This window comes from Bos indicus, chromosome 29, assembly GCF_029378745.1.
Source record: "Bos indicus isolate NIAB-ARS_2022 breed Sahiwal x Tharparkar chromosome 29, NIAB-ARS_B.indTharparkar_mat_pri_1.0, whole genome shotgun sequence".
In the NCBI taxonomy this organism is placed as follows: domain Eukaryota; kingdom Metazoa; phylum Chordata; class Mammalia; order Artiodactyla; family Bovidae; genus Bos; species Bos indicus.
The window spans coordinates 14589762-14609609 of NC_091788.1; the positions used below are offsets into that span (position 1 = coordinate 14589762).

General features: G+C 38.5%; 1 protein-coding gene across 1 annotated transcript in view; it reads left to right on the forward strand.

Moving 5' to 3' along the window:
• TENM4 (teneurin transmembrane protein 4) overlaps positions 1–19848 on the forward strand; it is a 3327204-nt gene that overhangs the window by 181989 nt on the left and 3125367 nt on the right. The gene's annotated exons all lie outside the window — the stretch shown is intronic.

Sequence of the window (19848 nt, forward strand, 5' to 3'; positions counted from 1 at the left end):
ATGTGTTTTCACATCTAGATTGTAAGTGCCAAGCTCTTTGGGGATCAAGAGGCTACTAAAATCATCAGACAAAAATGAGAGGAAAGAGTTTGTGGCCTATTTTGAAGAAAAGAAGTTTGCAAGGATCACATCATTGATTCTAAGAACATAAATACCCTTACCCTCTAGAGGTAATATCGCCGCTTTTTTTTAAAATCAGTAATGCTTTCTTTCTTTCTTTTTTTTTTTAGTATGCCTTTTAATTTTTAATTTTTTAATATAAATTTATTTATTTTAATTGGAGGCTAATTACTTTGCTACTGCTGCTAAGTCACTTCAGTCGTGTCCGACTCTGTGCGACCCCATAGACGGCAGCCCACCAGGCTCCGCCGTCCCTGGGATTCTCCAGGCAAGAACACTGGAGTGGATTGCCATTTACAATATTGCATTGGTTTTAACATACATCGACATGAATCCACCACGGGTGTACACATGTTCCCCATCCTGAACCCCCCTCCCACCTCCCTCCCCATACCATCCCTCTGGGTCATCCCAGTGCACCAGTCCCTAGCATCCTGTATCATGCATCGAACCTGGACTGGCGATTTGTTTCATATATGATATTATACATGTTTCAAGGCCATTCTCCCAAATCATCAAACCCTCGCCCTCTCCCACAGAGTATATCCCCTACTCATGTTTAGCCATATTCTTTAAACATGCTTCCTTTATTCCCATCTGCAATCTTTGCTTATGTTCTTTCACTTATCAGAATAATCAACATCAGATATGACAAATGGTTTCATACAGAATATTAAAATTGTTAGTCAAAGCGCCCTGAGTATTACAAGTAGAAGAATGCAGACTCTTTTCCTTCACTGACAAAGACCTAAATTCTGTTTTCCTTCTCTGAATCCCAGTATATTTAGTCTGTATCCCACAGGATAACAGATCTAGAAAGGATTTTACATCTGTCTGGATTTCCATTCCTCAATTGATTGTGCTGTGAATGGAGAGGGCAAAGTAAAAAACTGAGTTTTTAATCTATTTTCTATCCCAATTGCAAACTATTGATAACATAGTGGAAAATACAGCATTTCATTTTGATTAATTCCAATATTTTGATTGTTTCTTGGACTATGCTTTCCTCACTACAGTCCTCTAAAGAACTATTGGTAAGCTAGATTTCTACTTTATCCCTAAACATTTCCCAGGAATGTGCATGAGGAAAGATGTATAAATAAGAATAAACTCTGAAAATAATTTAATACAGGAAAAAAGTTTGCACAAATTATTTAAGTTTGCTTATAAGTTATGAGGATAACAATGGTTAAGCAATGGTTACACTTTCACAGTGTAAAATACTTTATGTGATGTCCAAGATGATATAGCAATTCGACTCCAGAAAGAGACTACAGCTCAACCTAGCTTACTACTATACCCCAGGATATTCTCTCTTGGGTTAAAATGGCAGCTAGGGCTCCAACCATCATCTTCGTGTTCCAGGCAGCAAGATTAAGGCAGAGGTAAAGAAGGTAAAATGTACTTGGAGATGTCTTTTAAAGAATTTCCTGGAAATTACAATAGCATAATTTCCCCAACCTACTGGACACAACTAAACCACATGCACCTACTTTATAGTGTAGTTTTAGTCTGGCTACCCTTCTGCGTTGTTAAAAATTAGTTTTCTATTATCATGGAAGACAGAACACATATTTGAGGACAACTATGAGGTTTTAACATAAGGACTATTTTTTGCTTGTTTGTTTGTTTTTTGACTTTAAAGAGATGAAAAGCAACAAGATTCTGTCCTGGCGGGGGGTGGATGTTGTCTCCTAAGAAAACTTCAGTCACTGAACTTTTATTGACAGTCAAGGATTAACACATTCTGGATCCTTAGAATAAAAAAATAGTATAGAGTAGAAAGGGCTTCCCAGTGGCACTAGTGGTAAAGAACCCGCCTGCCAATGCAGGAGACGTAAGAGATGTGGGTTTGATCCCTGGGTCTGGAAGATTTCCCTGGAGGAGGACATGGCAACCCACTCTAGTATTTTTGTCTGGAGAATGCTATGGACAGAGGAGCCTGGTGGGCTGCAGTCCACTTCATGTCCATCATGAGGAGCCTGGTGGGCTGCAGTCCACTTCATGTCCATCATGAAGAGTCGGACATGACTGAAGCAACTTAGCCCGCATGCTAGAGTGGGAGATAAATAAGAAAGTGCAGGATTACAATATTGTATAGGCTTATAAAATAACAGTCTATACAATAGACTGTGTATGCTATATAATAATGGCACTCTGTACAAAGTGTAGTGGTGATTATGTAGCAATTTTTGGTGGAGAATTGGGAAAGGCAAGAGGGAGATTGATTTACTAGACACAGACACATCAAGGTGATGGAGAGAAAAGTTTCTGTGAGTAGATTGCCTTTTAGATGGACATTAAAAATAGGAAAACATTTAAAGCTGGTTGTGGAATTAGCCTGGAGGCTAAGGTCAATTTGTGAACAAGCCAAGGAGGTGGTTAGGCAAGCAGGCAGTATTCTGAGAAAATATATTTAATCTCATCTGAGTTGAAGTAATTTCTGTACCAGTAAGGACTCTGTGGGTTTCAATCTGAGTTTGTTAAGGCATAAAGAAGCTTATGTAAGCAAACCCATCTGTTTATTAACTCCAGATATAAGGATCAAGAACTTACTATATGTTGAGTACAGTGCCAGGATGTAGGGTTATGGACAGTGATTAAGATCCATATAATTCCAGGACTTCACATTTCCAAAGCCTAGGCTACCATACAGTACTAGAGATAGACCTTCTCTAAGCTTGACATTACCTTCGGAGCAAGTGATCTTTTTACATGAAAGGGATCTTTACTTTCTTTAGAAGTTTCCATGGAGCCTGCCCATAAACCAGGTCTCCTTTTGATGTCTTAGACTACCTACTGCAACTTCTAGTGTAGGATATGTTATACAGCAAAATTATAAGCTGGGATAGGAGTAAGGCAATAACAGAAACAAGCATATACTGTGTGCTCGGTACTGAACTGTAACTTTGACATTTAACCCTCCTTTGTATTCTCAACATACCCTGTGAGTTCAACTTTTGCTATCCCCTTGCTGTTCAGTCACTAAGTCGTGTCCACTCTTTGCTACCCCATGAACTGCAGCACTCCAGGCTTTCCTGTCCTTTGCTGTCTTCCAGAGTTTGATCAAATTCGTGTCCATCGAGTCAGCGATGCTACCTAACTATCTCATCATCTATTGCCCCCTTCTACCCTTGCCCTCAATATTTCCCAGCATCAAGGTCTTTTCCAATGACTTGGCTCTTCATCAGATTGCCAAAGTATTCAAGATTCAGCATCAGTCCTTCCAAAAAATACTCAGGGTTGATTTCCTTTAGCATAATGAAAATAAAAAAAAGAAAAACATCATCTTCCCATCTCAAGTCTGTTTACACTATTGCATTCTCTGATTGAGGATTCAAGTTAGACTAATTGAGAGGTATATCTTGATTTTTGATAATCTTAGAATTTGAATATCACACAACCAAAAAGCTAAGAAAGATGTTCCAAGTTCTCTATACTTAAGGGCATTCAAAGGGGATTTTTACAAATTATGATTACAATCCCACATAATACTTGTCTGTTGCTCTCTCTGAGAACTTGCCTCTGGTGACAATGAAGCCACAACATATCTAAGAAGGATAAGCATGGATATAGATGAGCATTCATTTATCTAGTAAATTCTAACTAAGCTCCTATCTTACTTATTTGCTAGGTTCTGGGAACACAAAGATAAAAAATGAGCTTAGTGAATGCCCTAAAAATTAATATTCTGATGGAGGAAAGAGAAGCCATGGAACATCAATACTTTGTGTTTATGGCAATGATGAATGTATGATGTGTGTGTACAGGAGGGCATTTCAGTCAGCCTGGGAGTGAGTCCTTGACCCTGAGTTGGGGTCAGAGACCACCCAGAGAAGGTAATCATAAAGGGGATCTTTCAAGGAAAGTACCAAGAAAAAACATGTCTTCCTCCAGGGTTCTAGAAGTAAACAGTTTATGACCTGAAACATAAGATTTTATTACAGTTATCTTTAAAAGCACACTTGTCCAAATGTGGTTCAGAGAAGAAAATTGCCAAGATCTTGTCCTGAAATCAGGATGTATCGAAGGCTATAAATCATTCCCCAATCATGCATGGTGCAGTGCCATATTTCCACTTATTTGTTTAACATTTTACTTCCAAAGGGACAAGCAAGCTGGTTTTTCATCATGTTCTTGAAAATATGAAATGTGTCAGCCAATTATCTCCCTCAGCCCTTCATCTACACCAAAGACATGACTAGTCCACAAATTCCCCCAGAGGGATGCCAGTGTGTGCTCTGTATTTCATCTCTTTTTTGTTTAATGTCCTCATCGGATAGAAAAGTAATATTTGACTGTCATGGAAACACATTAAATTCAAGTCCAATTTATTCCTACATAAACTATAAAGATGCTGCTCACGATCTTTAGAATTGTTTCCTACTGTACCTTTTTTCTTAATTTTACCTTTTGATTTTTATTTTACTTTTATTAATCATGAATCCAGTAAGTTTTCTACAGGGCCTAGCATAAATTGCCAGCATAAAGCAAAAAAGTGTCTTTTAAAAAATAGATGTGTATTATTAGTATTTCTATCCTTTATTACCAGATCCTTACAAATACACCTGTGGAGAATTTCCTTCCCGTTTTGCAGATAAGAACATTAAAGATCTTAAAAGTGAAGTAACTTGCTAAGAATGCATGCCCATAACAGAACCATAGAGCTCAGACCTGGAAGACACTGAAACATTTTTCTTGCTTTTAACTGGACCTTAAAAGTGTTCAGTAGTCAAATAACTGAAGGGACCTTAGAAAGTTTCTCCTCTGTCTCTTGACTTCAAAACACAAACTCGTAAATCTATGTTTTATAATTTGTAAGGTACTTTTCATAGCTATTGATAGCGCCCTACAATACTATGAAGTGTGATTCTTAGCCCTGTTTTTAGAGATGAAAAAACAGAGGCTCAGGTAAAAATGAATTATTTTCCTCAAATATTAAACTTAGTAAGTTACAGAGCTGGCACTTGAAAGGAAATCAAGACTACAAACTCCATGCTCATATATTTCACTCTGATGACTCATTGTGAAGGCAGATTCTTCTGGGTTCAATAAGGCTGAAGATCTCAGCAATGGTTAAATCAGGCTTTCAATTATGACAGGAAATGCTTGGAAAGCAGTGGCAGCAGCGAGAGTGGGTAGGCTTAATGGTCCTCTTCCCTCCCCCTTCCTTCTCATCATAAGTATGTACAGATTCTGAGTGTTCTGAATGATTTCTGACAAAAGAATTAAAAACCAAGGAGCAGCCAAGACATCTCAGAGCACTAAGTTTTACAGTCTCAAAAATTAACCACAGTTTTCCTCAATTTGTTAACATTCATGTTTTAGACAATGAAAGATCTTACAGAGACTGACTTTGCCAATGGAATAATACTTCTAAATTATGATTCCATAATTTGTAAATAAAATTAAACTTATCTAATGTGAAAAATCACTAAATCATCCATTTTTAAATGATAAGTTTTATAACAAGGATAACCTCTAATAGAATAATTAAATATCAATAAGTTAATATTGGGCTTCTCTAGGGTTCACTGGGAAATGCAGGAGATGCAAGAGATGCAGGTTTAATTTCTGGATTGGGAAGATCTCCTGGAGAAGGAAATGGCAACCCACTCCAGTATTCTTGCCTGGAAAATCCATGAACAGAGGAGCCTGGTGGGCTACAGTCCATAGGGTCACAAAGAGTTGGACATGACTAAGCAACTGAGCACACAAATTAATATTACCAAGCTGGACTTTTTCATCTTCAGAACTTTGTAGATATGTGATGAGAATAAATGAGCTTAGAAAACAGGTGTAGTGAATTCTTTTACATTTTCCATCATCATAAACAAGTCAGTAATCTTTTACTTGAATGAATCCCATCCATTTTTAAGAGAAGATGATAGAAACAGTTAAATTTGACTTTCACAAACACTTATCAAGCACTATTATATCAATAATGGTGTTCAGTTCAGTTCAGTTGCTCAGTTATGTCCGACTCTTTGCGATCCCATGAACTGCAGCACGCCAGGCTTCCCTGTCCATCACCAACTCCCAGAGTTCACTCAAACTCACGTCCATTGAGTCAGTGATGCCATCCAACCCTCTCATCCTCTGTCGTCCCCTTCTCCTCATGACTCATGAACAAATCCATTATATCATTGTATAACATTACAGATGTCTTTTCAAAACTATCGATAATGCCTACCTTTTTTTGTGTCTAAACTGAGCTTAGAAATGCTCATATTGTAGTGGTTTTTGCTATACATTGACATGAATCAGCCATGGGTGTACATGTGTCCCCCATCACTACAATATTGTAAAGTAATTAGCCTCAAATTAAAATAAATAAATTAAAAAGAAAGAAATGTTCATATTGATGAAATGTTGAAGAAGAAGTGTCTTAAACTAAAATGACACAAAATAAAGTCAAATATGTCTGGATTCCAACATTAAGTTGTCTTTCTGTAATGCAGAACTTACAACCAATCTTGACTTTGTGGTATTGATTTGAAATGTTATATGAAATCACCTTCAGAACCTTGTGGGCCCTCACACTATAGCCATCATCCTTATTACTACTGCTAATTCACTTTTGTTTTTGATGCTGTGGTTTGTTGTTGCTGTTGTTTTTATTCTTAACTTCATTATTGCTCTAAGTCTGACCAAAGATGCATTTATAGAAAGCACCCAAAGCAACACTTTGTAGCACCTCATTTGGGGATGTAGTGCTTTATATTGCTTCCCAATCAATTACTGGAGCAATCATCACTTCAATGATTGGAAGATATCATTATTTTTATATATCACTTATTATTTACTAAGCATGCAACAGATGTTATATATCCTATGATAAGGAAAAGTAATACATTTCCTTCCCTTAAGGAATTTATAGTCTAGTTGGAGAGGACACAACTAAGACAGTTCCACAAACATGTGTCAAATTGCAAATGTAATAGGTATAACCAAGGAGCAGTCTCACCGGAGACTTTGCAATTAGGAAAAGTGGGATTCAATGGAGCACCAGAGGCTAAGCAGTGCGTGAAATCTACCACAGCATAAATTTTATGGATCTGCTTCCAAGTCTCACCAGCATTGCATCTCTATCCAACTGACCTCCAAGCAAATTGATGAATCTGGATTCATCTTGCAATTAAAATGTATCTGTTCCTTTAGGAAAATAATACACTATAAATGTGAAAATTCAAATAGAGAATCTGATAAAACTAGAACCATAGAAACGTGACTATAAGTATGTGACTGTGCAACCACCACACTTCATTGTCAAGTCATCTGCAGTTTATCAGAAGAAGAAATGTGCTAAGATTTATGTTAGGTTCTTGAGACAAAGTATATGAATTATGGTGAGATTGGCTTATACAGTTGTTCATTTCTCATTGTTTTCCTGTTCAAAACCATCTTCTACATCTAACCTTGTGGTGTGTAATCATATAGTTTTTTAACCAACAATTATTTAGCACCCCAATATGAGATAGACATTATGAATAACTTTAGAGAAACTTAGACAGATAACAAATGTATGAGTAAAATCATCTGCAAGGAACTCCCACTCACTTATACACAGACTTGAAAGTAGATAACTATAAGACATGATGTAAATATTTTATTTTATTTGCTTATTTTTATTGCAGAAAATTTGCTTTATAAAGTTGTGTTAGTTTCTGCTGTACAAAAGTGTGTATCAGCTATTAGTATATTACTGTCCCCTCCCTCTTAAGCCTCCCTCCCTCCTTCATGCCCCACCCCACATTTCTAGGTCATTAACAAGCACCAAGCCGAGTTCCTTATACTATGTAGCAGGTTCTTACTAGCTATCTATTTTACACATTGTGGTGTATATATGTCAATAATATTCTCCCAATCTGTCCCATTCTCTCCTTCCCCATCTGTGCTCACATGTCCATTCTCTATGCCTGTGTCTCTGCTCCTTCACTGTAAATAGGCTCATAAAGTACCATTTTTCTAGATTTCACATATATGCATTAATATATTATATTTGCTTTCTTTTTCTGAGTTACTTACTTCACTCTATGTTAAAGACTCTAGGTCCATCCACATTAACAGAGTCAATAGAAGGTATGTTGCTGCTTAGTTGCTCAGTCATGTCTGCCTCTTTGCAACCCCATGGACTGCAGCCCACCAGGCTCGCTGTCCGTGGGGATTCTCCCAGTTAAGAATACTGGAGTGGGTTGCCATGCCCTTCTCCAAGGAATCTTCCCAACCCAGGTATTGAATCCAGATATCCCATATTGCAGGTGGATTCTTTACTGTCTGAGTCACCAGGGAAGCCCAAGAATACTGGAGTGGGTAGACCATCCCTTCTCCAGTGGATCTTCCCGGCCCACAAATCAAACCAGGGTCTCCTGCATCACAGATGGAGTCTTTACCAGCTGAGCTACCAGATATAGTAATAGCAAAAATGGGAGTGATTATCAAATTTCCCCTGCGGCAAGGGAAAGGGAAAAATAATATAAAACAAAATGAGTCACTATTTCTGGGTTGTGAAGAATGAATATGCATCTGTTTATTACACAACTGTTTGTGTTGAAATGTGTGCTTTCATGGAGGGAGTGAAGGGTCCCTGATGTGAGAGCTTATAGAAGATTAGCAGAGCATGGTGACTAAGCCACAGCATAGGCTTCACAGTCTTAGCGTATGAAGCAGTGCCACAGATGAATATTGGTCTTTTTGCCTGAGTTCAGCATCCACTTTCTCGGCCTTGGTGGATTAATTTAAAATAATTGAAATGACAACACACATATTTTATCTCAAAATATTTGGGCTTCTCTAAAATAGAGGATTTGAGGAGAAGGAGTGGCTCTAGAATAGATGATCAACCATATCACTCTTCCAACCTTTCAGCATTCCCACAGTCATGTCCTTGGCAGGGGTGCTCAACAGGGCTTCCTCTTCTTTGCTAGCCTCTGAAGCTGGTGTTTCTGGATCACTCTTCCTTCATTACTGGCAATTTCGGTGATATCAACAGAGGGAAAGGAGGTCACATCAGTGTCCCTTTAACTCTACAGCTTATGCTGTACAGCTTCAAACATCAGTGTCAAACCTTAATGAGGCATCATAGCATCTAGATGTCCTGGAATAGATTCTCCATTGAAAAAAGTCCTATACCCTGCCTACACCCTGGGATAATTAAATGAGAAAATTAGGAATCTGGAGCAAAAGTGATAACCTCAATCTCTAGTTATTGAACATATTACACAAGCTAGGAATTTAGCTTGCAGGATGCCTGATTCACCTGGCAACCAAGCACAGTTGACAATCAGTCCTCCTTATAGTAATGAGAACAAGACACAGACGTCAAGTTCACCATTGGATCCAAAGTTACATAGCTAGGCAATAGTAGAGCCCAGATAAGAACTGCAACGGCCATACTAATATTAGTAATAATGTAATCCTGGAATGTGAATTCAAGTGGGCCTTAGGAAGCATCACAATGAACAAAGCTAGTGGAGGTGATGGAATTCCAGTTGAGCTATTTCAAATCTTCAAAGACGATGCTGTGAAAGTGCTGCACTCAATATGCCAGCAAATTTGGAAAACTCAGCAGTGGCCACAGGACTGGAAAAGGTCAGTTGTCATTCCAATCCCAAAGAAAGGCAATGACAAAGAATGCTCAAACTACCGCACAATTGCACTCATCTCACACGCTAGTAAAGTAATGCTCAAAATTCTCCAAGCCAGGCTTCAGCAATATGTGAACCGTGAACTTCCTGATGTTCAAGCTGGTTTTAGAGAAGGCAGAGGAACCAGAGATCAAATTGCCAACATCTGCTGGATCATTGAAAAAGCAAGAGTTCCAGAAAAACGTCTATTTCTGCTTTATTGACTATGCCAAAGCCTTTGCCTGTGTGGATCACAATAAACTATGGAAAATTCTGAAAGAGATAGGAATACCAGACCAACTGACCTGCCTCTTGAGAAATCTGTATGCAGGTCATGTAGCAACAGAACTGGACATGGAACAACGGACTGGTTCCAAATAGGAAAAGGAGTACATCAAGGCTGTATATTGTCATCCTGCTTATTTAACTTATATGCAGAGTACATCATGAGAAATGCTGGGCTAGAAGAATCACAAGCTGGAATCACGATTGCTGGGAGAAATATCAATAACCTCAGATATGCAGATGACACCACCCGTATGGCAGAAAGTGAAGAAGAACTAAAGAGTCTCTTGATGAAAGTGAAAGAGGAGAGTGAAAAAGCTGACATAAAGCTCAACATTCAGAAAACTAAGATCATGGCATCTGGTCCTATCACTTCATGGCAAATAGGTGGGGAAACAGTGGAGACAGTGTCAGACTTTATTTTTTGGGGCTCCAAAATCACTGCAGATGGTGATCGCGGCCATGAAATTAAAAGACACTTACTCATTGGAAGGAAAGTTATGACCAACCTAGAGAGCATATTAAAAAGCAGAAACATTACCTTGCCAACAAAGGTCCATCTAGTCAAGGCTATGGTTTTTCCAGTAGTCATGTATGGATGTGAGAATTGGACTATAAAAAAGCTGAGTGCTGAAGAATTGATGCTTTTGAACTGTGGTGTTGAAGACTCTTGAGAGTCCCTTGGACTTCAAGGAGATCCAACCAGTCCATTCTGAAGGAGATCAGTCCTGGGTGTTCATTGGAAGGACTGATGTTGAAGCTGAAACACCAGTACTTTGGCCACCTGATGCAAAGAGCTGACTCATTGGAAAAGACCCTGAGGAAAAGACCCTGATGCTGGGAAAGATTGAGGGCAGGAGAAGAAGCGGACAAAAGAGGATGAGATGGCTGGATGGCATCACCGACTCGATGAACGTGAGTCTGAGTGAACTCCGGGAGTTGGTGATGGACAGGGAGGCCTGGTGTGCTGCGGTTCATGGGATCACAAAGTGTCGAACACAACTGAGCGACTGAACTGAAGTAAAATAGAATGCTTTCTGAAAGCTTTTTTAAAATTTAGATTGAAAATGCCTATCTTATACTTAAACCTTATAAAAGTTAACTTCTCCCCTTATTCTATTTTTCTATGAAAAGATTCTACTAAGGGCAGTGTCAAGAGGTGAAGAATCCTGTTCACATTCAAGTAGTTGTTGACTTACAAACCAGAACAAGAAAGCAAGTGCCCTGACACCCAGTCCACGATTATTTATCTGGTCCATTTCAGGGCTACAGAAGCAAAGCAGATAATATTCAGTGCATGGAATTTATTTGATTTACTTTTTTCTAGTTTGTGCAACTATGGTTTCTCTTATTTGAATGTGCCTCAAATAAACAAAAACATACAAATAGCTTCAAAATGTTTCACTGCTCTGTGTATAAATTCATCCTCTATTCTGTATTTCATAAACACTTTTGAGAATAATTATAGCCTGAACTTTGACAGTTTCTCTTTTTTTTTTCTCTCTTTGTAGTAGCATCAAAAATGCCTATCCACTGACCACCCCTCTTTTTATTTTAAGTGAGTGACAATTTGTCATATCTTTTTGGGCCTGTAAGGCTAGGGTGAGAATGGTTTAGTCAGCACATTGGTGTGAAAGATTTTTAGATATTCTTTAATTTATTCCAAGGATACTAGTCCTCCCAGTTTGTTCAAACTGGACAGAGGCTCTCTGTGAACTGAAAATCATAAAACACGTAGTTAGAATCTTATGCTTCCAATGGCTACAATTGCTGAGACATCATGGAGAGGAGGCCTTTTAAATCAAGCCTGGAGGAAAATGAAGGGTTGAGCCTAGAGAGTGAGTTGATGGAGACCATTTCAGGGGAGGGCCTAGAAAGTGCAAAGAATCCCAAGAGAAGAGGGGACAAGCTCAGGGTATGGGAAGAAAAACAATCCCTGTGTGCCTAGGGCAGAGTAAGGGGTAGAAGGAGGCGAGGTGCAGGCGTAAAGGGGAGATAGTCATCTGTGCCCTTTCAGGACATCAGCATGCACTTTGGCATTTACTCTGAATGAGCCAGGAAGTTTCTAAGGGGAGATAGTCATCTGTGCCCTTTCAGGACATCAGCATGCACTTTGGCATTTACTCTGAATGAGCCAGGAAGTTTCTAAAGGAATTTGAGCAGATAAGACAGGATGTGACTTTAAGCAGTCCACCCCTGAGTTAAGTTCAGTAAAAAAAAAAAAAAACATTAGTTGATATTGTAGAGTCCTTTTATTGTGCTAATCTCCCCCATCAACTTAAAATCAGAAGAGAAGGAAAAAACAAAAACAAAAAATCCAAACCTAATCAAGCAGAGCTATATTAAACTGATGTAAAACCCATGTGCGGACCTTGGCTATCCTGTCCCTGTCTGAGAGCTCGAAGTCTGTTCTTCCAGCTGCCTGCCAAATCTCTGTTTAATTTGAAGGCTATTACTATTATACTTTTTTGTTGTTGATTTTTTTTAATTGAAGTATAATTGATTTACAATGTGTTAGTTTCTGGTATACAGCAAAGTGATTCAGTTTTATATTCTTTTATTAAAGAATATATATATTCTTTTATTATTCATTTTATTGTGGTCTTCCCAAGTGGCTCTAGTGGTAAAGAACCCAGCTGCCAATGCAGGAGACGTAAGAGATGCGAGTTTGATCCCTGGGTTAGGAAGATCCCCTGGAGGAAGGCATGCCAACCCACTCCAGTATTCTTGTCTGGAGAATCTCATGGACCGAGGAGCCTGGCAGGCTACAGTCCATAGGGTCGCAAAGAGTCGGACACAGCTAAAGCAACTTAGCATCCACTTGGCATGCAGCATATATATATATATATATATACACACACACACTCTTTTCATATTATTTTTACCATAGGCTATTAAAAGGTATTGAATATAGTTCCCTGTGCTAAGTAGGACCTTGTTGTTTATCTGATTCATATACAGTTTGTATATGCTAATCCAAAACTCCTAATTTGTTTCTCTCCACCACTTTTCTGTTTGGTATTCAGAAGTTTATTTTCTGTGTCTGTGAGTCTGTTTCTGCTTTGTAAATAAGTTCCTTTATATCATATCTTAGATTGCACATATAAGTGATGTCATACTGTACTTGTCTTTCTCTTTTTGCCTTACTTCACTTAGGGCGATAATCTCTAGGTCCATTCATATTGCTGCAAATGGCATTATTGCATTCTTTTTTGTGACTGAGTAGTACTTCATTGTATATGTATACAGACCACCATTTTTTGGATACATGCTCCCTTATGTTCATAGCAGCACTGTTTACAATAACCAAGACAAGGAAGTAACCTAAGTGTTCATTGACACATGAGTGGATAAAGCCTATTACTATTTCTATCATTATCATCACCTTCATCATCATCATCAATTGTTTTAATTTATCTGAAGGCTTAAGATCATTTGGGAGAAGGAAGAGTACATCAAACAATGAAGTTAAAATTCTATAGCTGCTAAACCCGATCTTAACTGGATTCATCTCCATCTGTAATGATCAACAATCTTAGAGATTTGAGAGTGACAGAGAAAATAAGATGGAGGAATTTATTTGTTTATGTGTTTCTGGTTTATTGAATCCTCTAATCCATCAGAAGATTAGATAGATGTAGATATAACTAGAGATATAATATATGCAAATTAGTTTTCTTAGTAAGGAAATAGTATTCATTTTCTCTTAAATATCAGACTCTATTACATTCAGTCTTCTCTATACACATGTAAGATTTGAATTTATATCCCCACTTTATAGATGAGGAGAGGGGGACATAGGAATTAAGTAATTTACCTAAGGGATTTTAACCCATGTTCTGCCCGACTCTAAGTGCAATAGTATCCCACTGTATTTCACTTTCAGAGATACATGGTGGGTGTGTCAACCTTTCCCTCCTTATTTTCACAACTGGTTTTGCTAAGTCAGCAGTATTTCCAGATAAGCCAGATGGGGTTTCTGACTCTTTCTCACCAGTGTTCTAGACAGCCAGTTCCAGGCAGATGGAGTTAGCCAGTGAGAGGAAACCCATTTTCCCACTGTTCTTGTACTATCCCTCATAGCTCTTCCTTCTCATCTTTCAAATGATGAGAACTTTTCCCCTATAATTAAATGTGGAATATACTGTGGTAGAGGCTTACTATTATCTAATAATTACCTTTAACATCCATTGAAGATAAAAACCTTGTTTCATGGCTAATCAACATCACCATCTACAATTTGCTGAAACTAGGCAGTGATCTTACCTAGATTATTGCCTCCATGCTTCCATGAATGACTTTCTTTACAAAAGTTTAGCTATAACACAGCTAGGAAAAATAAGTCATTGTTTTTCTTAGAATAAAATCCACACTTGTTGACATATAATGGCCCCAGTTACCTTGCAGCTGCTGGCTTCCATGAATGCAGCTTCTAGCATTCTTCCTGTTATTGTTCTAGAGAGCCAGATGTTCTAGAAGTGCTCTGGAGAGCTGGTGTAGATATCCTGGATGGTCTAGAGATCGGTGATGCTCCTTTGACATTGCCTGCCTTTATCTCACTGCCCTCCTTTACGTCACTGCAGCCAGCCAAACTCATTCCTGTATTAGAGTCTTTGCCTTTGAAGTTTCATCTGTCATCAAGTTCTTTCTCCTGGTATATTTCTTTTTTCATTGGGTTGCAGGTCAAACATCTTTCCCAAGAGCTTTCCTTGACTGCCATCTAAAGTAGTTTCTTTTCTTCCTTGAGTAATACTAATTGAAGTCATCTTATTTGTTTGTTTAGTCACCCTTTTCTGTCTCTATTTTAGCAACATAGGCTTCATTAGAGAAATCCAGAATCTCCTATTCTTCACCATGCTCCTAGTGCTTGCATCAGGCCAGTAGCAAGGGCTCAGTCATGGTTTCCTAGGAAGAGTGGGTAAGAAGTATCAGAATTGTTAGGCCCACTGATAACAACATCTAGTTGATTCTTAGATGTAAGGCGGTAGCTCCCTGTCCTCTGCATCTACTTTTCCTCAGTTGATAGAAAAGTCAAAGCCTACAGCTAATGTGTAAAGTACGGCAAATAGATGATTATCTTTCATTTTCTTAGAAGTTTTCTCTTTGGCTTACAGTGACAGGAACATCTCTATACTGACTGCTTTTTACACACATAGTAAATCCTGCCCTGGGAACAGCTTTATTGACTCCACAATCATGATCTGGGACTTCCCTGGTGGCTTAGTCTTAAAGAATCCACCTGCCAATGCAGGAAATGTGGGTTCAGTCCCTGGATCAGAAAGATAACTTGTATAAGGAAACGGCAATCCACTCCAGTGTTCTTGCCTGGAAAATTCCATGGACAGAGGAGCTTAGAGGGCTACAGTCCATCGGGTCACAAAAAGTCGGACAGGACTTAGTGACTGAACAATAATAACAACAATCATGACCTGGCTGGTTCCTCTTGCATTCAGTGAGTCCTGCCTGCTCAGTATCTTCCCATTCTACCTTTCATTTTAGATAATTGCACACAATCCTTAGAGACCAGTCCAAGCAGCCTTTCTGGTTCCATGCCTGAATCTTACATTTTGGTGTTCAGAATATCTAACTTGCAGTTTCAAACAGATTTTATAACTTGATTAAAAAAATATCCTGTGAGACAAGTCTATATTGTACTATAGAAATAAACATATTTGTGAAAGTAGGCTTTGTCAGTTTCTCTTTCTAACTCAGTCATCAGATAGGCACTTTCTCCAACTTGCTTATGACCTAGCCATATTGAAATGTGTTCAGTTCTCCAAATATGGTAAGCTCTTTTTACTTCTCTGGGGAAAAGTCAGATGAAAAATCAGATGATTTGGACTTTGCCTGCAAGATGCTTCACCCTTTACCTCCCATTGCTGACTAGCTGCCCTTTAACTTTCAAGTCTTAGTTTCACTCTGATTTCCTTTAGAAAACGTTCCCTTGTATGACCACACCCCAACCCCATGCTTCGCAAACTGCAGATAACGTTTGTTCACATGAACATCCATAGCATATAGAACTCACTGTCACACGACTTACACTTTATTCACTTAGTTGAACTCAATCAGGACAGGGACTGAATCCATCATTTTTGTTCCAGATTTTGCACCCAGTAATAACAATAAATACTAGATGACTGAATGGATGAATTAATCGTTTCTAGCCTGTCCCATTCCTAATGGTCCTATTGTGTAGATCTCATCAAAAGGTCCGTGAAGATGAAGAACAGTTCTTCTTTGATTTGTTTGTATACTTCACAGACTGCTGCTGCTGCTGCTGCTAAGTCGTGTCAGTCGTATCCAACTCTGTGCGACCCCATAGACAGAAGCCCACCAGGCTCCTCTGTCCCTGGGATTCTCCAGGCAAGAACACTGGAGTGGGTTGCCATTTCCTTCTCCAATGCATGAAAGTGAAAAGTGAAAGTGAAGTCGCTCAGTCGTGTCTGACTCTTAGCGACCCCATGGACCCCATGGACCCCATGGCCTATGAGGCTCCTCCGTCCATGGGGTTGTCCAGGCAAGAGTACTGGAGTGGGGTGCCATTGCCTTCACAGACTGAGCATATTTCAAATCACAGGGCAAATGCTTAATCAGAATCCCAATTAATTGCATCAAAAATCAAATAAAGCATGGCAGCATTACCTTGTGAATTTTTTTTGAGTTGCACACTCACATTATGTACATTTTCCCATGTATATTTTCTAGTTCAATAAAAATATTTACAATTGTTTTACAATACCAGGAGAAAAAGATTAGAAACTGATGCATTGATAGTAATAATTATTTTAATTAAGCTTCTTGGAAACTGTTATTGTGATTGACTGATATACCCAAATAAATTAATAGGAGACTGGGGTGAGGGCATCTCCACAAAGGGATAGTCCTTGAAAGGACCCTGAAGAAAGGAAGAGAGGCATTGGCCACAGTGAGGGAGACCAGAAGCAGTGAAGTTACAGAAGTGCTGAAGCCAAGAGCCTGGAGAGCCTGAGAATTTAGGTTGCTGTTTTAAGATCAACAGGGCTTCACTGATAGCTCAGATGGGAAAGAATCTGCAATGCAGGAGACCTGGGTTCGATCTCTTGGTCAGGAAGATCCCCTGGAGAAGGGAATGGCAACCCACTCCAGTATTCTTGTCTGGAGAATCCCATGGACAGAGGAGTCTGGTGGGCTGCAGTCCATGGGATCATGAAGAGTAGGACATGACTGAGTGTCTAACACTTTTACTTTTAAGATCAATAGGGGGCTTCTAGAAGGGTTATAAGCTGAGAAAGAATACTATGCTTCGGAATGGAGAACATCTTTAAAGTGGTGGTAATTTGGACTGGGTTCTAATGATAGAAACGGAAAAAGAAAGAAAAACAAAAAAACATGGGTTTTTCTGACATCAAAGAATTAAATCAGTAAACTTACAGAATATGCAGGGGTACCAAGAATACTGATTTCAATTTTCTTTATCAAGAAGAAAATGAATATTTTATTGTTTTTTGCTATATGAATTTTAGTGAGATTTATCTATGTTCTGGGCCTTAATTCACCACCTGAAAGACACCTGTACAATGCTTCTCTGATTTTAAGCTCTCTAACCTAATAGTCATGAGGAACTTATTGTCTATTAAATACATGCATATGTACCTGTTACTTTCTATATGACTATTGTTTGATGGGCTTACTTTGGATGAAAAAAGTGGCAATTGTTTAGAGGAGCAATAATGATTTGTATTAAAATCAATATGATTGAAGGTAAAGATCATAAAGTTCTCTGTTTCTTTTTTTATACTTATATTTATTTTATTATTTATTTATGTATTTATATATTTTTTACTTTACAATATTGTATTGGTTTTGCCATACATCAACATGCATCCACCACGTGTGTAACACGTGTTCCCATCCTCAACCCCCCTCCCACCTCCCTCCTCATACCATCCCTCTGGGTCATCCCAGTGCACCAGCCCCAAGCTGCCTGTATCCTGCATCGAACCTGGACTGGCGATTCATTTCTTATATGATATTATACATGTTTTAATGCCATTCTCCCAAATCATCCCCCCCCCGCCCCATCTCCCATAGAGTCCAAAAGACTGTTCTATACATCAGTGTCTCTTTTGCTGTCTCGCATACAGGGTTGTCGTTACCATCTTTCTAAATTCTATATATATGCGTTAGTATACTGTATTGGTGTTTTTCTTTCTGGCTTACTTCACTTTGTATAATAGGCTCCAGTTTCAACCACCTCATTAGAACTGATTCAAATGTGTTCTTTTTAATGGCTGAGTAATACTCCATTGTGTATATGTACCATGGCTTTCTTATCCATTCATCTGCTGATGGACATCTAGGTTGCTTCCATGTTCTGGCTGTTATAAACAGTGCTGCGATGAACACTGGGGTACATGTGTCTCTTTCAATTCTGGTTTCCTCGATGTGTATGCCCAGCAGTGGGATTGCTGGTGGTTGCAGTTCTATTTCCGGTTTTTTAAGGAACCTCCACACTGTTCTCCATAGTGGCTGTACTAGTTTGCATTCCCACCAACAGTGTAAGAGGGTTCCCTTTTATCCACATCCTCTCCAGCATTTATTGCTTGTAGACTTTGGATCACAGTCATTCTGACTGGCATGAAATGGTACCTTATTGTGGTTTTGATTTGCATTTCTCTGATAATGAGAGATGTTAAGCATCTTTTCATGTGTTTGTTAGCCATCTGTATGTCTTCTTTGGAGAAATGTCTATTTAGATCTTTGGCCCATTTTTTGATTGGGTCATTTAGTTTTCTGGAATTAAGCTGCAGGAGTTGCTTGTATATTTCTGAAATTAGTTGTTTGTCAGTTACTTCATTTGCTATTATTTTCTCCCATTCTGAAGGCTGTCTTTTCACCTTGCTCATAGTTTCTTTTGTTGTGCAGAAGCTTTTAATTTTAATTAGACCCCATTTGTTTATTTTTGCTTTTATTTCCAATATTCTGGGAGGTGGGTCATAGAGGATCCTGCTGTGATGTATGTCGGAGAGTGTTTTGCCTATGTTCTCCTTTAAGAGTTTTATAGTTTCTGGTCTTATGTTTAGATCTTTAATCCATTTTGAGTTTATTTTTGTGTATGTTGTTAGAAAGTGTTCTAGTTTCATTGTTTTACAGGTGGTTGACCAGTTTTCCCAGCACCACTTGTTAAAGAGATTGCCTTTTCTCCATTGTATATCCTTGCCTCCTTTGTCAAAGATAAGGTGTCCATATGTGCGTGGATTTATCTCTGGGCTTTCTATTTTGTTCCATTGATCTATATTTCTGTCTTTGTGCCAGTACCATCCTGTCTTGATGACTGTGGCTTTGTAGTAGAGCCTGAAGTCAGGCAGGTTGATTCCTCCAGTTCCATTCTTCTTTCTCAAGATTGCTTTGGCTATTCGAGGTTTTTTGTATTTCCATACAAATTGTGAAATTATTTTTTCTAGCTCTGTGAAAAATACCATTGGTAGCTTGATAGGGATTGCATTGAATCTATAAATTGCTTTGGGTAGTATACTCATTTTCACTATATTGATTCTTCCAATCCATGAACATGGTATATTTCTCCATCTATTAGTGTCATTTTGGTTTATAGAAAAAATCAACAAAGCCAAAAGCTGGTTCTTTGAAAGGATAACTAAAATTGACAAACCATTAGCCAGACTCATCAAGAAACAAAGGGAGAAAAATCAAATCAATAAAATTAGAAATGAAAATGGAGCGATCACAACAGACAACACAGAAATACAAAGGATCATAAGAGACTACTACCAGCAATTATATGCCAATAAAATGGACAACGTGGAAGAAATGGACA